General features: G+C 46.6%; 2 non-coding genes across 2 annotated transcripts; both read left to right on the plus strand.

Annotated features, from left to right (window-relative positions):
• The first annotated feature begins 1,678 nt into the window (after positions 1-1,678).
• Positions 1,679-1,750, plus strand: TRNAA-UGC (transfer RNA alanine (anticodon UGC)). The gene has a single exon. It is a non-coding gene; the product is annotated as a tRNA-Ala (tRNA).
• A 710-nt stretch (positions 1,751-2,460) lies between these two features.
• On the plus strand, positions 2,461-2,532 carry TRNAA-CGC (transfer RNA alanine (anticodon CGC)). Its single transcript has one exon. It is a non-coding gene; the product is annotated as a tRNA-Ala (tRNA).
• The last annotated feature ends 18,195 nt before the right edge of the window (positions 2,533-20,727 follow it).

Raw genomic sequence — 20,727 nt, forward strand, 5'->3', positions numbered from 1 at the left:
GTAGAGGGCTATACCGGCTATTAAAGGCCCTCTCCAGTGTTAAAAGCCCCGAGCCGAAGGCGAGGGCCTTTAACAAGGGGACGGACTTTAATAGCGGTATAGCCCATCTACGAAGGGCTATAAGGCTATTAGAACATTCTGTCACTAGAGGACAGAATGTTCTAACAAAAAAAACAAAGCCTTATGGGAGCGTGAGGGGGTTGGAATCCCCTCAGGCTCCCTGAAGCCTTTGTTCACAGCCAGAGCTGTGAACAAAGAAACATTGGAATGTTGGAGCTCCAGGCTTATACCAGCCATTATAAGCCAGGAGCACCCCATTGTTTTCAATGGAGCGCCCAACATTCCAATGTTCTAATAGTTGGTATAAGCCCGGAGTTCCAATATTCCAATGACTGTCTTCATGTTACTCCCTTTTAATTTAGAATATTCTACCCTTAGTGGGCGGAATGTTCTAATAGCGTAATAATCCTTCTGCCTCAGGCTATATTGGTTGTTAAGGCCGTGCCCCTCGTTCTAGTACCTAGCCTGCGGATCGGGCCTATAATTTGGGTTCAGAGGGTCAGATTTACAAGCCCCTTGCGCCACTTTTGCGTAATTTTTAACATGGGAAATATGATGCAAAAGTGGCACAAGGGGCTTGTAAATCTTCCCCAGAGTCTTTAAAAACACGTGTAGCCCTGGCACCAGATTAGCCTCCTGTCAGCCTCTGATGGCAGTCCCAAAGAACATCCCTTGAATCAGGGATTCCGATTTTACAAGATAACTAAGTGAATATGCATTTCGTCTGTTATTCTGTGATCATTTTGTGCTTCCGAGTATTGTATTTTTATTTAAAAAAATATATAAAAATAAACTCAGCATTTTAAAGACGTACTTTGGGGGGGGGGAGTTGATGGGAGCAGTCGTGTGCTCGGAGAGACTCAGTAGAGTGCAGTGAGATAAATCACTAACACAAATGTCAGTCTCTGTCCTTTCCTCTTCTTCTCTGGGCGCCTTGGTGGTAGAACCATTCCTATTTAGATTGCCTCTCAGCTGCACAGGTCTCAATAAATATTAAAATATTATTTATTGTGTGTTTTTGTAGATTCTTCCAAAAATATATACTTGTCCCTGTAAACAAAAAAGATTCGCCCGAATAGGGACTTGAACCCTAGACCCTCAGATTAAAAGTCTGATGCTCTACCGACTGAGCTATCCGGGCTTCTGATACGAGATGTATCCCACACTAGTAAAGTAGCAGCGCAAGTGCTCAGTGCGGATATGAGAACTCTCTGTGGTGTATGAGTACTTTTTTTAAACCCTTTGTCCTGTCTCTGGAGATCCCAATTATGGCCATGCTTCTATTTAAAGAACATGCATGAACTGTGTCTTCTCTTCCAGCCCCTCTCACTGCTGGTGTTTCCAGCTCTTGTCTTTCAGCCCGCCCAGCCCCAAGATCCTTTGCGCGTGTAGAAGAGGAGGGAGTGTGGGAGCTGCATGTCTTCCGGGTGCTTTCCAATACGCTTTACCATTTTTATTATGTAACAATAAAAACAGAGATAACGTGCGGTGGAAATGCTGTTGGGAGTGAGGGGCCCCTGTGAGGGCAGGATCACTACCATCTGTCATACCACTCTCACAGCACACGGTGTGGGTGGAACAGATGATGTTCTTCCGGTACGACGTGATTTTCTCATGTGGGGATGTAGCTCAGTGGTAGAGCGCATGCTTTGCATGTATGAGGCCCCGGGTTCGATCCCCGGCATCTCCACTTCTTTTTTGATGGATTATAATTTATGTATATTTATGCGTGACGTGTACTTAGCCCACAGCCATTATCACTAATTGAATTATTATTAATATTAATAATATGATAATAGTAGTATTCATAAATGTATAGACCGAAACTGTTATCCATACAGCTGCATTGGCGATGTTAGTGGCTAAAGAAATTAGCAGAGTTGAATAAATATCGCTGGTTTCCACTTTCTCAATCACCCGCACAATAATGTTAGAAAACTCAGTTTATATATATTTTTTAATTCAAAAAGCTATAAAAATACAGAAACCCCCAAAAATATGGACTTTGAGAGGCAGTACACAAAAATCCAGTCAAAAACAAACTGTGAGAACATGCGCTGAGACAACATAAAAATGTCGGGGTTGGCACTATCGTACAAATTAAATAGGACAACATTCAATATTAGACTTTGCAGAATTTGATTGTGTTAGAGTAGAAACACTCTTTAAACGGACGAAAGAGAAACAAAGTAAAATGTTCTTGCACAATCGTAGTTATGGGACAAAGCAATGGATGTGCTTCTTTCTCGCTCGAACCAAATTTCATGTTCCCAGTTAATAGTATATAAGCCGTTCATTAATTTTACGTTAGAATTCGCTTTCGATACATACTACGTCGAACACTGACGAGCTTGTATGCCATCCATCTTTAATCGTTTAGTGTCGAAGTTGTCATCGTCGGGGGATGTAGCTCAGTGGTAGAGCGCATGCTTCGCATGTATGAGGCCCCGGGTTCAATCCCCGGCATCTCCAGCTGTTTTATTAAAAATTTGTTTTTCTACTTGTTTTCATTCACACTAATAGATCAAATGAAAAAGAGTAGTTTTTTTCTTGTAATCTGATTTATTTTCCTAGAAGACGATCCCAAATTATCTGGCGACAGAACTAACGTCATGTCTATCTAAACCACCTGCTATGTTTAAGTGTTACTTACAGTCTGCATACGACACATACACGTTTTTTAGCATTCTCTCGTTACTTTGTCACTATATCTCGTATTCCATACCTTTGCCACGACAGATATGGGGCTTCACATAAGACGTTAGGTCAAGGGTTACAGACAAAGGTTGTTGTTTAATGAACTGTGTTGCAACAGCTATTTGATTGATGAACACGTCGTCTAGTCTATACAAGGTATCAATAATTAACTCAACCCAGAAGTGTAGCCAGAAGCGATAGAAGGCATCAGTAGCTTATTTACACCTAGAGGTGCAAGAGAAGCACACGGCATCCCTGGATTATTTACACCCAGAGATACACCTGATAGACAAGGGATCAATACATTATTTACAGCCAGAGATACACCTGATAGGCAAGGCATCAATACATTATTTACAGCCAGAGATACACCTGATAGGCAAGGCATCAATACATTATATACACCCAGAGATACACCTGATAGACAAGGGATCAATACATTATATACACCCAGAGATACACCTGATAGACAAGGGATCAATACATTATATACACCTAGATACACCTGATAGACAAGGCATCAATACATTATATACACCCAGAGATACACCTGATAGACAAAGCATCAATACATTATATACACCTAGATACACCTGATAGACAAGGGATCAATACATTATATTATATACACCCAGAGAAACACCTGATAGACAAGGGATCAATACATTATATACACCCAGAGAAACACCTGATAGACAAGGCCTCACAGCATAATTTACACCCAGGGCCAGCTCACCAGAAGTATAAATACCATTCAGACCTCTGCAGCAGGAATCACCCACAACCTACCACACAGCACAAACAGTACACCCATCACACTACACACCCAGGAGCACCACTGGCCCCTGATACACAAATGTGCACAGTCCAATCTCTTTACTCCCATCTTCAAAGCACTACACAACATTGGTGCTACCTTCTTCAACAGTAACATAACATCACAGCGCATAGCATAACAGTTTTCTGCCACAGGCATAGTTAGTTATGTTATGATGAGTTAATCCCTGACTACAGGTTAAACCCCGATCGCTGCAGTAAGTGCATGAACTGTGGAAGCTAGCTAACCTGTATTACCATGAGACTTGAAACACACCTGTCGATAGCAGGTGCCTTAACCCCATAAGCTATGAATGCAGTTTGTAGCTAATACATTTAGCCAAAACAAATTTACGCCGGATTTTTTTGCTGTGTTAACGTGTAATTATCAATGCGCAACACGTAGGCGAAATTAAATCTGGCGATAGTCGGCGATATGGAACATTAGCGCATGAAAACAAACGTTGTTGTCACGCGCAAATGTGTGCCTTGATAATATGGGGGGGTGGATTCAGCGTTATGATCCACACCCCCATGTTATCAATGCCTTAACACCTGGTCAGAGCAGGCGTTGGGAGACCTGCGATAAACGAGTTTATCGCAGGTCTTCTTCTCCCAACGCCTGCCTTGGTAATAGGGTGTTCCCACCTCCAACCACATTTTACATGTGGTTGGACGTGGGAACGCCCACTTTGCATGACATTAGCGATGTTTCTCGCTGACATGCAAAGTGGGCTTGAGGCAGGCATTAGCATGCCCTTATTAATAGGGCGCTGGATGTATCGCCGCTTTCTCAGCACAATTCGCCGAAAAAGCGACGATACTTCAGCTTGCTAATATGCCCTCTGGTCTTAACCCCTTCCTGCACCAGACCCAATTTTTGAGACTGTGCAGAGCTGATCTTTTCCATTTTCAGTTCTGATGAAGATGCAAACGTGTGATTTGTGCTAAACACTAAACGTTCTAACCAGGTGCATTAACCGGCTAGTCTATTTTACGGGGTTTATAAGCCGAGGCTGGCTTTATACAAATAGTTATCTACAACAGACGCCTTAACTCCTTAAAAGCAATATGATTGTGGCCATAAACTAAACTAAAAACATGTCTGTTATCGCGCTTCCTTGCTTTCACTAGAGATAGAGTGTAAAAGTAAGGGGCATATTTACAAGGGCTTTATCTCTGCTTTTTTGGTTTAAAAAGCCAAAAAAGCAGAGATAAAACTATTGCCATATTTACAAGAGGGTGCTAACATGCATAATCGCATATTAGCACCCTTTTTCCCAATGCCTCCTTTTGCATCTCTAATGAGATGTAAAGTGGGCGTCACTGGGCGTACCCTGGATGGACAACCTTGCAAATATCGCTGATGTTCACATCGCGATATTTACAAGGCTGCCCCAGCATTTTAGCAGACATTAGTTTTTGTAGAAAACTGCTGTTTTCTGCAAAAACTAACGTCTGCTAAAATGCAGATTTACCTATCCCTAACATTAGGGTGGATTATGCTGATACGACCCTGTGGGTCGTATCAGCAAGGTTATCGCTGTTTTGCAGGGAACATCGCTGGAAAATAGCGATGTTCCTTGCGAAACAGCGATAACCTTGCTATCTCTGACATTTTTATTGCCCTGGAGTAAACGGTTTTTACTAACCCGCTACCAGGGCGATAAATTCCAGAGATAGCCTGCTGTAATAAAATTATCGCTATGCACGGCAAACGATAATTATTGCTGCCCGTTGATAATATGCCCCTAATTTCTTTCAGGTACAATCTAGAGTGGCCCCAGTAACTGAAGACTAACAAAACATATATCACTTTATGTATCTCAATAGCAATACTCATTAACAAAAATCAGGTGTAGGCAAATGTTATTTAATCACAATGCCAGACAATTGAATTGTATACATAAATGTCACAAAACACAATTTTCATATATATACAAGTGGTGCCCAGCAGGGCAGGGAAAAAAGAAAAGGGGTAAGTGAATTTGGGTGAGGATACGTGATCGTGTGAGAAAGCATGGAAAAAGGGGTGCAATCATGAAGACCCCGGTGTAAGGTGTTCATCAACCTATGTCATAATTGTGGGGTCAAAACGTCGAGATTTCTTTCACGTAAAGCTAACCCTTGAAAACAACAGAGATAATATTTACTGTGTTTTACTTGTGTGGTATAGCTATTGATTACCCACATGGATAACTATTGTACTGTTGGCTTAATATCTTGAAACCCTGATTTATTGAGAATTTGGCATTGATTGCACCCCTTTTTCCATGCTTTCGCACACGATCACGTATCCTCACCCAAATTCACTTACCCCTTCCTTTTTCCCTGTCCTGCTGGGCACCACTTGTATATATATGAAAAATGTGTTTGGGACATTTATGTGTACAATTCAATTGTCTGGCATTGTGATTAAATACCATTTGCCTACACCTGATTTTTGTTAAGGAGCATTGCTATTGAGATACATAAAGAGATATATGTTTAGTTAGTCTTCAGTTACTGGGGCCACTCTAGACTGTACTAGTATTTACCCAGGTCCCAGTACCATTGGGTCTACCCTTTTTATGTATAACCTAATTTCTTTCAACCAGCAGACCACAGGTCATGGACTCTGTTCCATCCCAGAAATGTCCCTGTACAGTGCACACAGCCTGATCGTGCATGGGGGTCGGGGTACATGGGAGAAAGGGATGGGCAGGCCCTGCTTAAAGGACGACCATGCCATATTTCATGTAAGAGTAATACCGATGGACTAGCTTTATCACCCACTTTCTCTAAATTTCGTCCATGCCACAAGCAATGTTCAAGTCCTGTGAAAGTAATATACATATATATACTAATACTGTAAAACACTGCATCTGTCACAGCCTAATTGTTGTCCATAAATAAATATACCCATATTTCTAGGAGACTTACATTAATAGTATTTTCGTAGAGAAACATGCTTCCCTCTTGAAAACACCAGGAGGCACCGCCAAAAAGGTTAGAATCAGGAAAAGAAAGATTTGCACGAATAGGATTAGGAGTATTCGGGTTTTATTTTAAAAGATATATCAACATGTATTATAATTATAATTTAGCACTTTTTAAGAAAAATTAACCGCCCGAATAGGGACTTGAACCCTAGACCCTCAGATTAAAAGTCTGATGCTCTACCGACTGAGCTATCCGGGCTTCATGAGAGACCCTGTGCAGAAATACTAGTCAGGTAATTTCCTCAGAGTATGTGTATGTCGGAAATGTTGTGATGATCTAGAATTCGCCTTAGTTTATATGTGTGTTTTTACGTCCGTGAATGTCTTACATTTAGTCCATATGCTGTAGAATCCTGCTAGCGCCATGATTCCAGCAGTACCTTCTCTGGCCACATCCACATGAGTGAGCTTCAAATCCTGGGTACGGCAGAGCGATGAAGGTGGAGAGTCACAGAGACAGATCAGAAAACCAGCCCTTCGTCAATGGTGTGTAGCCCCTCCCCCACATGACGCAGGGCTTTTAAAACCACGTGACCATTGAGTATAGCTGAGATTATATGTCTGTCTTCTATGTTCATTGCCATCTCGATATGGAGGCGAACGGCTATTTGACTCCCTAAGGAAATAAAACACAAACACAAAAAAACACATATTTATAAATATATACATATATAGTCATTATAGATATTTTTTCTAAAGTAGGTATTAAAAAAAAAAAAGTCTGTTCCCTGACCGGGAATCGAACCCGGGCCGCGGCGGTGAGAGCGCCGAATCCTAACCACTAGACCTCTCTATGTATATATATACCATGTGTACATAGACTATGTGTACATATTTGACCTACATTTGCGAACATATTGTGGCATTTAGATGTACCTTCTTGTTAGCTGGAATGCTTGATTTCAGTCATTTCCCAGTGCAGATGTTCTAAGCTCAAGTGGTGCTAGCGAGGCCAGCCGTCCATGGGGTTTGCCTCGGTATCCTCTTCTTCACCCTCCGTCCCTTGTAGATATTCAGCAGGCAGTGCATGGGCACCCCGAGGTAGAGCGAGCAGGGTCGGGGGGCCTGAGGAGGCAGTGCCAGCAACCAGCTGTCCCTGCAATGGAACAGACCCGGGCCAGCACCGGTGCAAGCAGAGCCTAGGTGCTCCGGTTCTGCACCTTCAGAAGCCCCCGACGGGGGCTGTCCCGAGCAGGCGAGGTACCTCGAGTCTCCACACATGCCTCGTCGCGCTATAATTCCACAGAATGCTGCAGGGAGGTTTTTTATTATTTGATGGACTCGGAGGCATACATAGGTTTATTTTACAATTTTCTGGTTAAATTAGACCTTTGGTGTTGAAAGCATATTTTGATTTGCAGCAACGGTGCACACATCTCCCCTCGAGGACCTGGGGCCCTATACAAGGAAACAGCATCGGTTAGACCTTGACCAAGAGGGGGAGGGGGTTTACACAAGGCGCCCCTGCGTCTGAGACCCCTTAAGGATGAGTTTTACAAGCGATGCTTGATTGAGTTGCTGAGAGGCAACTATAGCACCCTAAACAAGCTTTGCATAGCGTTTAAACTCAATTAAAAGACTGCTGGGCGCTATATGTGCGACCACTGCTCCAGTGATACACTCCTTCACAGATCAGGCTCCTGAGAAGGGCACTGTGGGGTGCTGGGTCTTTTCATACTACTTCTGTCCGGGTGTGCCAACCCAGGCAGCTTCTCCCTGGTTTCCTGGTCGGTCTGGGCACCACACGTCCCCCCTCTCTCATGCCATGGATTTAAGGGGTGTAAGCGGTATTCCTCTCTCAGTGTCTCTCTCCATCCACCCTATTCCCTCCTCGAGCTCGTTTTCATGGGTGGGACCATCACTCCCTTACAGCTGGCTTATCTTATCTTTGACTCCATTAAAACCTTTGGGTCACTGAGGCCGTCAGACCTGAGACTCCAAGAAAGACTAGGGGGCAGATTTACAAGCCCCTTGCGCCACTTTTGCGTCACTTTTCCCATGTTAAAAATGATGCAAAAGTGGCGCATGGGCCTTGTAAATCTGACCCTAGGAGACTATCACTGTCGGATAGGAGTGGGACTCCGTCAGTGCCTGAAGTGAGACTCCATCAGTGTCTATGGCCAGGAGTGAGACTCCATCACAGTCTATGGCCATGGGTGAGACTCCATCACAGTCTATGGCCATGGGTGGGACTCCATCACAGTCTATGGCTAGGGGTGAGACTTCATCACAGTCTATGGCCAGGAGTGAGACTCCATCACAGTCTATGGCCAGGGGTGAGACTCCATCACAGTCTATGGTCAGGAGTGAGACTCCATCACAGTCTATGGCCAGGAGTGAGACTCCATCACAGTCTATGGCCAGGGTGTCGTGTCCACGATGTGGGCGTCACGCAGCACAATCACTCGCAGGACACAGGTAGGTGCATTCACGATTCTTTATTTAAATGTTACAGGCAGCTGGTTACACACACGTCCTTCTCCGTGGTCGTCCTGGTCGAATCTGTCCTCTTCCTGTCCCCTGACCGGATGTGGTGTCCGGTGACCTGGTCACCTCCCTCATGACCCACAGGGTCCTAGTGTCCTCGGTCCCCTACTCGTCAGGTCACGACATCTCCCCCTTTGTTGCAAACAAATGTTCATGATGCTGGTTCCGAGAGAGAGAGAGAGATAGAGAGAGATAGAGAGAGAGAGAGAGATAGAGAGAGAGAGAGAGAGAGAGCGAGAGAGAGAGAGAGAGAGAGAGAGAGAGAGAGAGAGAGAGATGGAGATAGATGGAGATAGGGAGAGAGAGAGAGATAGTTTGTCAGTCTCGTCGACCCTTCTCCCCAGTCTCGGTCTCCTACCCTTTTCTACGTATTTTCTTTATCTCTTTGCACCCCTTCTTTGGTCGTCGTTTTCTGCCATCATCTTTGTTTCTGCTTTTCAGTTGTCCTCCGTCTGCTCTCAGTTTGTCAGCCTCTCTTTCTCTTTGTCGTTGCTCTCTCCTCTTAGCCTTGTTTCTGTTCTTCCGTTGTCCTCCTTCTGCTCCCTTTTTGCCGGCCTCTCGTCATCTTGATCGTTGTTCTCTGCCCTCCGTTTTGCTTCTTGCTCCTTTCTTTCTATAGCCGCCTTTGTTCTATTTGTTCCTTCAATGGTTCTTTTTTGTTCCCTGCCTCTTTCTTTGTTCCCTGAGTCTTCTCTTTGCTTGATCTTAGCATGTCTGTTGTTTATTTTATATGTCATCGTTATAAGGCCCATCGTTTGGGCTGTGCTGTTGCTCATCAGGCATGGCCCTGGGACATCGCCTTGTAGAACATGAATGTCCTCTTTGTTTATTTTGTCCTTGTACTTCAGTTCCTCTGTGAACTTTCCCAAATTGGTTACTTGTTTCCTTGCCCCCCAGGTGAAAACCTTTACCTGGGACTCTCTCAGTGTCGGCTTTACTTCCATTCCCTCATACTCCGATACACACATGACGTTGCATGTTGCACCACTGTCCAGTACAAAGTCTGTTTCATGCTCTCCTACTCTTATCTTTGCATAGTCCGTCTTTCCTCTGGTGTTTCTGTCTGCGGGCTGTGTTGTTTTTCCTGCTTCTTCTTCTCCACTCCGCTCGGTGTGCCCCTCCGACATGTGGTATAGTCTTTCCACTTTCTCTTCTTCCTCCTCTTCGCCTGACCCTCGTGATGAACTTCTCCTTTCGTTGTCGACATACCTGACATATCTTTTTGTCGATTCCTGTTGTCTTCCTGTTCTCCCGTTGTCGTCTCTGACTTGTGCACTTTGGCACATACTGGCGTGGTGATTTCTTCCACCACACCTTCTGCACGTCTGGCCAAATGCTGGGCATGGACCTCTGTGTGGAAATTCCATCCCGCATTTGTAGCATGTTCCTTCAGGTCGTCTCCTCTCTTTTTGTTCCCTCCAGTCATTCTTCCATCGCTCTGTGCAACCTCTGTTTGTCGTAAAGTGTGCGTTTTTCGATTTCAACACTCTTCCCTCTTTCCATTTCCTTGGCATGTTCCGTTGCTCTCGCCTCTGCTCTCGCTAGTGACAGGATGTTCTCCAATGAGGTCGGTTCCTTGAGTATTCTTGCTCTGAATCCTGTGTCACGACAGCCTTCTATGATCCGTAGCCTTATTGCCTGCTCGTTGTCAAATTTGTCAAACTCACAATGTGTCACCAATTTCCTCAGCCTTGTCGCGAAGTCGTCTAGTGTTTCACCGACTTGTTGACAAGCAATGGTGAAAGTATATCAGTCGAATTCAATGTTTCGTTGTGGGTCGAATTTGGCTGTTAAACATTTCTTTAGTTGGTCATATGTTTTTGTTTCTTCAGTAGGCAGTGTCACCAGGAGTACTTCAACGTCATCCCCTGCTAAGTTCAATAGTAATCCTAGTTTCTTTCCATCTGCTACATCTGTATCGTCTACATATCTTTCAAACCGTCTGATCCACTTTTCCCACCTTATTCCTGTTTGTGGCTCCGATAGGTTAAACGGTAGTGGTCTCCTGTATTGTGCGTTGGGCTTTGGATCTGCCATTCTTTCCTTCTTCCTTTATCTGTTGTTTCCTCTTTTATTTCCTCTTTTTCTTCTTCTTCTTCTGTTCTCTTGCTTTATCTTCTTTTCTCTTTTGTCTCTTTTCTTCCCCTTGTTGTTCTTCTTCTTCTATCCGCTCTTTCTTCTTTTTTCTTTTTTTTCCTTTCTTCTTCTTCTTCTGTTCTCTTGCTTTATCTTCTTTTCCCTTTTGTCTCTTTTCTTCCCCTTGTTTTTCTTCTTCTTCTTCTGTTTTGTTTTGTTTTAATCTTTTCTAGTTTCTTTTTCCCTTTTTGTCTCTTTTATTGTTTTCTTCTTCTTCTTCTTCTATTCTTTTGCTTTTGTTGTTAGCCTTTTCTAGGCTTTCCTTGTCTTTCCTTTAAGTGTTTTCTGCTCTTGCTCTTCTTCGCCTGACTCCGTGATGGCCGCTCTCTTTATTCCTATGCCTTTTTCTTCTTTTGTCCTTTTCTTAAAATGGCCGCCGCTCTTCTCGCGAGATTTCGCGATCGAAATCTCGCTTGCCTGGCCCCCAAATGGCCACTTCCCCGATTTCGCCTCTGATTGGCCTAGCAGCCTGATCCCAAAATGGCCGCCGATACTCTCGCGAGAGCTCGCGTCTATTTTGAGATTTCGCGCGTTCCTTCGGGCTTACCACAGTTTTGCTGGATTGTTCGTCAGAGGTAGTCGGGTGGGCTCCGATGTCGCTTCTTTTCTCTCTTCTTCTTTGTGCACATCCAGGGTGGGCACCTGGTTCTTCAGATGTCGATGGCGTCGAGATGCACGTCGGTTCGTCTCACACCCTTCGTCGCCAGTTGTCGTGTCCACGATGTGGGCGTCACGCAGCACAATCACTCGCAGGACACAGGTAGGTGCATTCATGATTCTTTATTTAAATGTTACAGGCAGCTGGTTACACACACGTCCTTCTCCGTGGTCGTCCTGGTCGAATCTGTCCTCTTCCTGTCCCCTGACCGGATGTGGTGTCCGGTGATCTGGCCACCTCCCTCATGACCCACAGGGTCCTAGTGTCCTCGGTCCCCTACTCGTCAGGTCACGACATCGGGGTGAGACTCCATCACAGTCTATGGCCAGGAGTGAGACTCCATCACCGTTTATGGCCAGCGGTGAGACTCCATCACAGTCTATGGCCAGGGGTGAGACTCCATCACAGTCTATGGCCAGGAGTGAGACTCCATCACAGTCTATGGCCGGGGGTGAGACTCCATCACAGTCTATGGCGAGGAGTGAGACTCCATCACAGTCTATGGCCAGGGGTGAGACTCCATCACAGTCTATGGCCAGGAGTGAGACTCCATCAGTGCCTATGACCAGGAATGAGACTCCATCAGTGCCTATGACCAGGAGTGAGACTCCATCAGATCTTATGGTCAGGTGTGAGACTCCATCACTGTCTATGACCAGGAGTAAGACTCCGTCAGAGCTTATGGCCAGGGTCGAGACTCCATCAGAGCCTATGGCCAGGAGTGAGACTCCGACAGAGCTTATGGCCAGGAGTGAGACTCCGTCAGAGCCTATGGCCAGGGGTGAGACTCCATCAGAGCTTATGGCCAGGAGTGAGACTCCATCAGAGCTTATGGCCAGGAGGGAGACTCCGTCAGAGCTTATGGTCAGAGGTGAGACTCCATCAGTGTCTATGACCAGGGGTGAGACTCCGTCAGAGCTTATGGTCAGGGGTGAGACTCCATCAGAGCCTATGGCCAGGGGTGAGACTCCATCAGAGCTTATGGCCAGGAGTGAGACTCCGACAGAGCTTATGGCCAGGAGTGAGACTCCGTCAGAGCCTATGGCCAGGGGTGAGACTCCATCAGAGCTTATGGCCAGGAGTGAGACTCCATCAGAGCTTATGGCCAGGAGGGAGACTCCGTCAGAGCTTATGGTCAGAGGTGAGACTCCATCATTGTCTATGACCAGGGGTGAGACTCCGTCAGAGCTTATGGTCAGGGGTGAGACTCCATCATTGTCTATGACCAGGAGTAAGACACCATCAGAGCTTATGGTCAGGGGTGAGACTCCATCATAGCTTATGGTCAGGGGTGAGACTCCATCAGAGCTTATGGCCAGGAGTGAGACTCTGTCAGAGCTTATGGTCAGGGGTGAGACTCCATCAGTGTCTATGACCAGGGCTCCAAAATCGGTAGCTCTAGCCATGAGGCCAAGTGCTCTCCAGAATAATAATAAGTGCCGGGGCTCTAGTCAAGAGGCAGTTGCACCAGCACATTTCTCCTATTAGCGCTGCCTCCTGAGGAGAGCCCTGGCACTTTTTATTTTACAAATTAACCACTAGTCGGGGGGGCGTGGCTTGGATGGCGAGAAAGGAGAAACTGGGGGGAGGCTTGGGCCCTGTCACTGACCGGCCTAGGCCACTAGCAATTTGAACAACAAAACAATGACCGGACAGTATTCGTTTAGTGTCAAAGTACACAACCCTAATGTAATGAATCACTGGGTTGGACAACCATTTGTATTGATTGACTTATTTTTTTATAAAATGTTTTTTGCAGAAATATTTTTAGCATCAAAAGTTACATCACAACATTACATGAATTTACAAACAACACATTCTGTGGACTCAACAAAAGATCAGAACATTACGAAAAACAAAGAAATTGTCATCATTAATAACAAAGACAACTGTGAAAAGGCCTCAAATTAATCGCTTTACAGAAGCTCCAATCCTGAATTTCTACTGGACAAGGGGAATAATCTAAAAGTAAACCTCCTTGTTACAACCATCACGAGACACATAGAAAAAATACCACATCCGGTGCTTAGGCTAGGAGAAACATAGGAACAGTAAAACAATTCCAAAATGGTTTTTTTTGTTAAATCCTAGCATGCCCTGATAGTTTCGTGTCTCGGAGGTGAAAACGTCGACGCGTTTCGAACCCAATGTCATTCACGGGTTCTCCTCAGGACAGGGACTGGGGGGTCGTTGTCACTTATTTGTGAAACGGGGAACCTCTCCCTTGATAGTGGGCGGATTCGCCGCTATACAAGAACGTTGTGCCGGCCTTGGGTTGAATCTCTCCGTGTTAATCTGGGGACTTTAAGCGTAGCAGATAAATCGAATTAGGCGCGTGGGAGGCGGCGGCCCCCGCACGGGCTGGCGTGTTTTTAGCGCTAGCTACTGACTATAGCGGTCCGGCACACGATGACTTCCAAGAGACAAACAAACAGTCTCTTGGAAGTCATCGTGTGCCGGACCGCTATAGTCAGTAGCTAGCGCTAAAAACACGCCAGCCCGTGCGGGGGCCGCCGCCTCCCACGCGCCTAATTCGATTTATCTGCTACGCTTAAAGTCCCCAGATTAACACGGAGAGATTCAACCCAAGGCCGGCACAACGTTCTTGTATAGCGGCGAATCCGCCCACTATCAAGGGAGAGGTTCCCCGTTTCACAAATAAGTGACAACGACCCCCCAGTCCCTGTCCTGAGGAGAACCCGTGAATGACATTGGGTTCGAAACGCGTCGACGTTTTCACCTCCGAGACACGAAACTATCAGGGCATGCTAGGATTTAACAAAAAAAACCATTTTGGAATTGTTTTACTGTTCCTATGTTTCTCCTAGCCTAAGCACCGGATGTGGTATTTTTTCTATGTGTCTCGTGATGGTTGTAACAAGGAGGTTTACTTTTAGATTATTCCCCTTGTCCAGTAGAAATTCAGGATTGGAGCCTCTGTAAAGCGATTAATTTGAGGCCTTTTCACAGTTGTCTTTGTTATTAATGATGACAATTTCTTTGTTTTTCGTAATGTTCTGATCTTTTGTTGAGTCCACAGAATGTGTTGTTTGTAAATTCATGTAATGTTGTGATGTAACTTTTGATGCTAAAAATATTTCTGCAAAAAACATTTTATAAAAAAATAAGTCAATCAATACAAATGGTTGTCCAACCCAGTGATTCATTACATTAGGGTTGTGTACTTTGACACTAAACGAATACTGTCCGGTCATTGTTTGGATGGCGAGAAGGCAGCAGACCTAAGTCCGGAGCTCCCGACCGGCAAGCAACCGAGCGGAAACACCCCCAAAAGGGATAAAAGTGTAACGAGGAGGTGGATGAAGGCCAGAGGCACCCGAAGGAGCAGTCTGCAGACCCCCGAAACCCGCAAAGAAGAAGTTTTATGCGGCGGAACAACGGATGAGGGAGAAGGGACTGCAGCCCCAAGATGGCCCCAAGATGGCGGCGAGAGGGAAGTAGGCGATCAAGCGACAACAGAAGAAGCCACCAGCGAAAACGCACCCAACGCTGTCACCACACAGCAGGTAACCGCCGAGAGGTGCGCAGGAAGCGATCGTACAAAAGAACATACAATAGGGACATAAGGTAGCCAAGCGCTGGGAAGGCACAGGAGGCAAACCGAAACCAACAAGCAGGCTCAAGGCGCGGCCATATTCAGGCGCCCGTCTCACCCCGGCATATGTTATGTTATGTTAACTGTTTTTGTACCGCGCACAGCTGCCCCAGCAAAGGTGCGTCCTGGCGCCATAAGAAGGTATACACAACACAGCATAAAAGATACTTAATCAGAGATTTTTATTAAAAAGGAAGGTTTTAATGGCACGTCTGAACTGGAATAAGTCGTCCAATGCCCGAATTTCAGCAGGAAGAGAGTTCCACAGTTTTGCGGCCACTACTCGAAAGGAGCGACCACCTGTCCTACCCATTGATCTCAAGGATCGAGAGGGGACATAAGGGGGCATACAAGCAGGAGAGTCCTCACTAGCCACAGAGCGTGAAGAGCGGAAGCAAAAGGCAGAGCGCAGGGGAGAGGAGGAAGATCAGACGCACAGAAGCAAGCGGTGGTGCGATCAAGCGACACCAAGTCGCAAAGACACAAGCCAGTGATGCAAGGTGCGAATTAAGGGGTGCAGCCCCCACCAACCGGCCCACGCCTAAGCGAGATAGGCGCAGAATCCAACTGCTAAAACCAAGAACAGCGGCAAGCGCAAACTTGCAATAATAGCACCGGCGGCCAGAGACCAAACAGAACCAGGCGGCGGCCATCTTGGTGCGGGAATAAGAATCGATGTATAGGATTAACAACTCCCTCTGAGCCAACAAACAGGAAACAAGCGGGTAGAGCCACCACACCCAAGCAGAGACAAACCTTAGCACGAAAAGGCGGTACGGAATTTGGGTACACAGCGGACATTTTGAATCAGGCTGGCACAACAGTCATCAGAGGCCATCTTGGTAAAGGCAAATCCCAAAAGCAGCAAGGTGGGAGGAGCATAGTGCTGCGGCGGCCATTTTGAGGTGGGACCAAACAACAAAAAAAAAAAAAGAAGGGAGACTGAAAACGGCGACTCGCCGATGCAACACGACGCCTCTCTCTCATTAACGCATCATACCAAGCCAGAGGCACAAGAGGCAAGCGACCTGCTGGGGGGGGGGCGGGCACTAAAAGACGCAGTGGGTCAAACAAGAGCTACACAAGGTAAGAGGAGCAAAGTGCAGCGGCGGCCATTTTGAGGGAGGACCAAACAGACAAAAGAGAAGATTGAACACAGTCTGCGACGGGTGTGCGACTAGCATAGACAGCGCGACGCGCTCTCACGAGCACAGCCCATCACCGGTTCTTGGCGACACAGCGGCCATTTTGGATCGGGTTGGCACACCAATCATCGAAGGCCATCTTGGTGAGGGCAAACATAGTGCTGTGGCAGCCATTTTGAGGTGAGATCAAACAAAGGAGACAGAACATTGAACATGGTGTCTAGTCAAGGCAGCGCGACGCGCTCTCAAGACCGCGGCCAATTAACGGGGGAGTAAAGCAAGCGAGTACATTTAAAACAGACACAAAGAGCTGTCAGCCTGAGACGAGGCCATAGGTACACCCCCCCCTAAGAGACAAGCACACGAACAAGGCCACAGCAGCAGAACAAGGCGTAGTAAATGCAGCTAGACACACCCCCAGGCCAGAAAGACCAGACAAAAGAGCTGGCGGGGGCAAAAACCAGAACCAGGACGATCAAGTGGCCGTGTCGCTTCAGAGAAGAAGCCCCCGCACCGCAGGGGAACACCACCACTAAGGCCGCCAAAACAACCAAAGCTCCCAAAGAAGACCCAACTAAACAGCAGCAAAGAGAGGGCAGGCTCCTAACTCACCAAATCAGAAGGGGCTTTGCCACCATGGCAGGGAAGGACGAGAAAAGAATCTCAAATGAACAAAAAAAAAGCAAGAACGAATACCCGGACTCCCCAGGGAAAATACAAAACGGCCAAGGCGGCGAAACAATAACACTAGATACACTCCTAAAGAAAATTACGGAAGGCAACGACCTCGCTAAAGCCACGAAAAAAACTGTGGACAACATTGAAATGAAACTAATTGCTATTAGGGCTGAACAAAGTAGAGCAAATGAGAGGTTAGACACGGCTGACAGAAGAGTGAGTGCCGTGGAGGACCGCACAGAAGTAATGCACAAAGACTTGGGCATGGTCATAAGAAGAACGGGCATCCTGCAAAGAATCCAAGCAGAACAAGACGACAGAAGCCGCAAGGGCAACATAAGACTGCTGGGGGTGCCTGAAAGCGAGGAAGACACCCCCGGATCGTGCGCAGCCATGCTAGAGACCATAATACCGAAACTCACAGGCCTCAAGTTCGACAGGCCCTTTGAAATTGAGAGAGCTTACCGTATACCAGCTAGGAAACCCTCCAACAGCAACAGCCCAAGACCAATAATATGCAAACCACTTCGAGCACACCAAACAGATGCAATCTTCGCAGTTGCAAGGAAGGGGCAGCTTCTTCACATCAATGGCCAGAAAGTAACAATTACACAAGACTTCTCCAAAATAATGGTGGAGATAAAGAAAGAGTTCCTAGCCCTCAGAGACAAAATGAGAAGGAACAACATCACGTTCAGCTTCGCAGGGCCATCCAAGATGAAAATAACAGACAGGAATGGCACCAACGCCTTCGAGGACCCTAACAAACTAAGGAGATACCTAGAGGGACCAGTCCAGGAGGAAATGGACCTGCAGAGCCCAGGAGCAAAGAGAAGAGCATCGTCAGATGCCGCCACAGGCGGAGCAGCATAAGGACGCACTGAATATAAACAATACCCAATCGCAAGTCCTACATGCACAACTACCCGCGAACTTTCAACAACATACCTACCTCAACCAGGAGAAAGCAGCGACACGACTATCATGCGGCCCCAAGAGGGACCCTTGCACAAGTACACAAAAAGACAACCTATCTACCTCTATCTACCTCAAGTTCCCGACGAGCGTAAGCGTGGCAACTACGACCACCCCATGACATTAGTAGCAGAGGGGTAAAAAATGGACGCAGACACCTCAGAAAGCAGCGGTGGAAGAATGCAAAGACACTCCAGAGTCGACATATCCTTTTTTTCTTTTCCACATGTTCGAACAATGGGGGGAAAGCCACCATGCATGGGACACAAGACCTCCTCACCTTCCTAACAGACAAGGACTTGGGGGGGAGAGAGGGAGGACCCTTGCTGTCACACGCTCACATTTCAATAGGCGGAGGGAGGGGGGGAGGGAGGGAGGAGGGAGGGGGAAGGAATGGGAATGGGAAACTACGGGTCAAAACCACAGTACATGTATATGCATCTCACTCACTCTACATCTCTATCATATCTACATCCCCACTGTCACTACCCCACGGCCCGGGGGGGGGGGGGCGCTAGAGGAGGAACCAACAGAACAATGCTGCAGATAGCCACACACCAAACCCACCCATTGAGCGGCGAAACACCGAAACCACCATGAACCCACCAACGCAAGCCGGGCGAGCCACAAACCGCAAAGTAGTGTCCATGAACGTCAAAGGTCTCAACCACCCCATCAAGCGCAGGAAGGTGCTAGACCACCTAGCCAAACTGAAGGGAGACGTCTACGTACTTCAGGAAACCAAGCTATCACAAGAAGAAGAATCCCATCTGAAGGCAAGATGGATAGGAGAAGTCCTATGCTCTCCCGCCAAACAAAAAAAGCGAGGGGTGATCACCATAGTGAGCAAGAAAGCTAACCTAATCCTAAACACCTCCCGTACGGATGAGGAAGGCAGAGTACTACTCGCAAGCCTGGCAGAGGAGATGAACGGATACATATAGCCAATATTTACGGCCCCAACTCAGACGACAAACATTTCTGGCAGGAAGTAGGCACAATGCTCAAGGAAGTCCCTCAAGATGAGTTTCTATTAGTGGCAGGCGACATGAACCAAGTTTGAGACCAGGCAACAGACAGACACCCACACAGAACAAGCCACGACTCACACAACACCAACACCCTGAAAAACCTCTGTGCCAAGCTCCACCTCGCTGATCCATGGAGACTTCAACACCCGAGCGCTAGGGAGTACACCTTTTACTCACACCCACACAACTCCTACAGCAGGATAGACTATATACTGATGTCCAGCACACACACACACCTTATAGACCACACTGAAATAGCGCTGATAACCATATCAGACCACGCACACATCACACTGTCACTGAGCGGAAGACACAATGAGAAACCAACGAGCAGATAGAGATTGAACAGCGACATCCTGCAGAACCCGAGCAATGTGAAAGAAATCGAAGACACCATACGAGAGTACCTGCACCACAACGACAATGATGAGGTGGAGAAGAGCACTATCTGGGACGCCCTAAAAGCGACATTGAGAGGGAAACTGATAAACATCAAGGCCAGAATGAACCGCGCCAGGAACAAGAAAATCAAGGGCCTAGAAGAAGAGATTACTCTTCTGGAAAAGGGGCACTGCGCGAACCTGACAGACAGGAACACCTTAACGGCCCTAACCAAAAGGAAATACGAACTAAACAAGATCCTAAGCGAGAGGGCCGGTACGTGGATAAACTAATTCAGGGCCATAAACCTATGCGCAGCCAACAAGGCGGGGAAACAACTGGCGTCTGACCTGAAGGCAAAACAGAGGCAGCACACAATTGCGGCCATAACGGACAAATCAAACAAATCACAAACAACAAACAAGGGTATCCTAGAGGTCTTCAGGCAATTTTACCAAGAACTATACTGCGCTGACAAAAACCTAGACGCTGATGGAGGCTCAAGCCTACTCAGCAAGACCAACTTGCCAGCACTCACAGCGGCTCAAAGGGACACACTTGAGGAAGACATAATGGATGCGGAAATCGACGCAGCAATCACCCAACTCAAACCCAACAAAGCTCCCGAACCGGATGGGTACACAGCAGCCTTTTACTAGACATTCATCGACCAACTGAGACCCATCATGGCTGTAACCTTCACGCAATGCATTCACAGGGGCAGAATGACAGACTCCATGGCCGAAGCCAACATCATTGTGATACCCACAGAAGGGAAAGATCTGCAATTCCAACAAAACTACAGACCTTTATCCTTAATCAATGTAGATTGCAAAATATACGTGAAAATCCTGGCAAACAGACTGAACAGGGTCCTACCACTACTCATCCACTACTCGCAAGTGGGCTACATCAAGAACAGACTTTCCCAGGACAACACGCGACTACTATGCCATCTCATCAACCAGACAACACACTTTGAGGACCAGGCAGTAATGATAGCTCTGGATGCTGAGAAAGCCTTCGACAGAGTATCATGGCCCTTCCTCAACGCATGCATGGAGAA

This window comes from Lissotriton vulgaris, unplaced genomic scaffold, assembly GCF_964263255.1.
Source record: "Lissotriton vulgaris unplaced genomic scaffold, aLisVul1.2 SCAFFOLD_1199, whole genome shotgun sequence".
Taxonomy (NCBI): Eukaryota; Metazoa; Chordata; class Amphibia; order Caudata; family Salamandridae; genus Lissotriton; species Lissotriton vulgaris.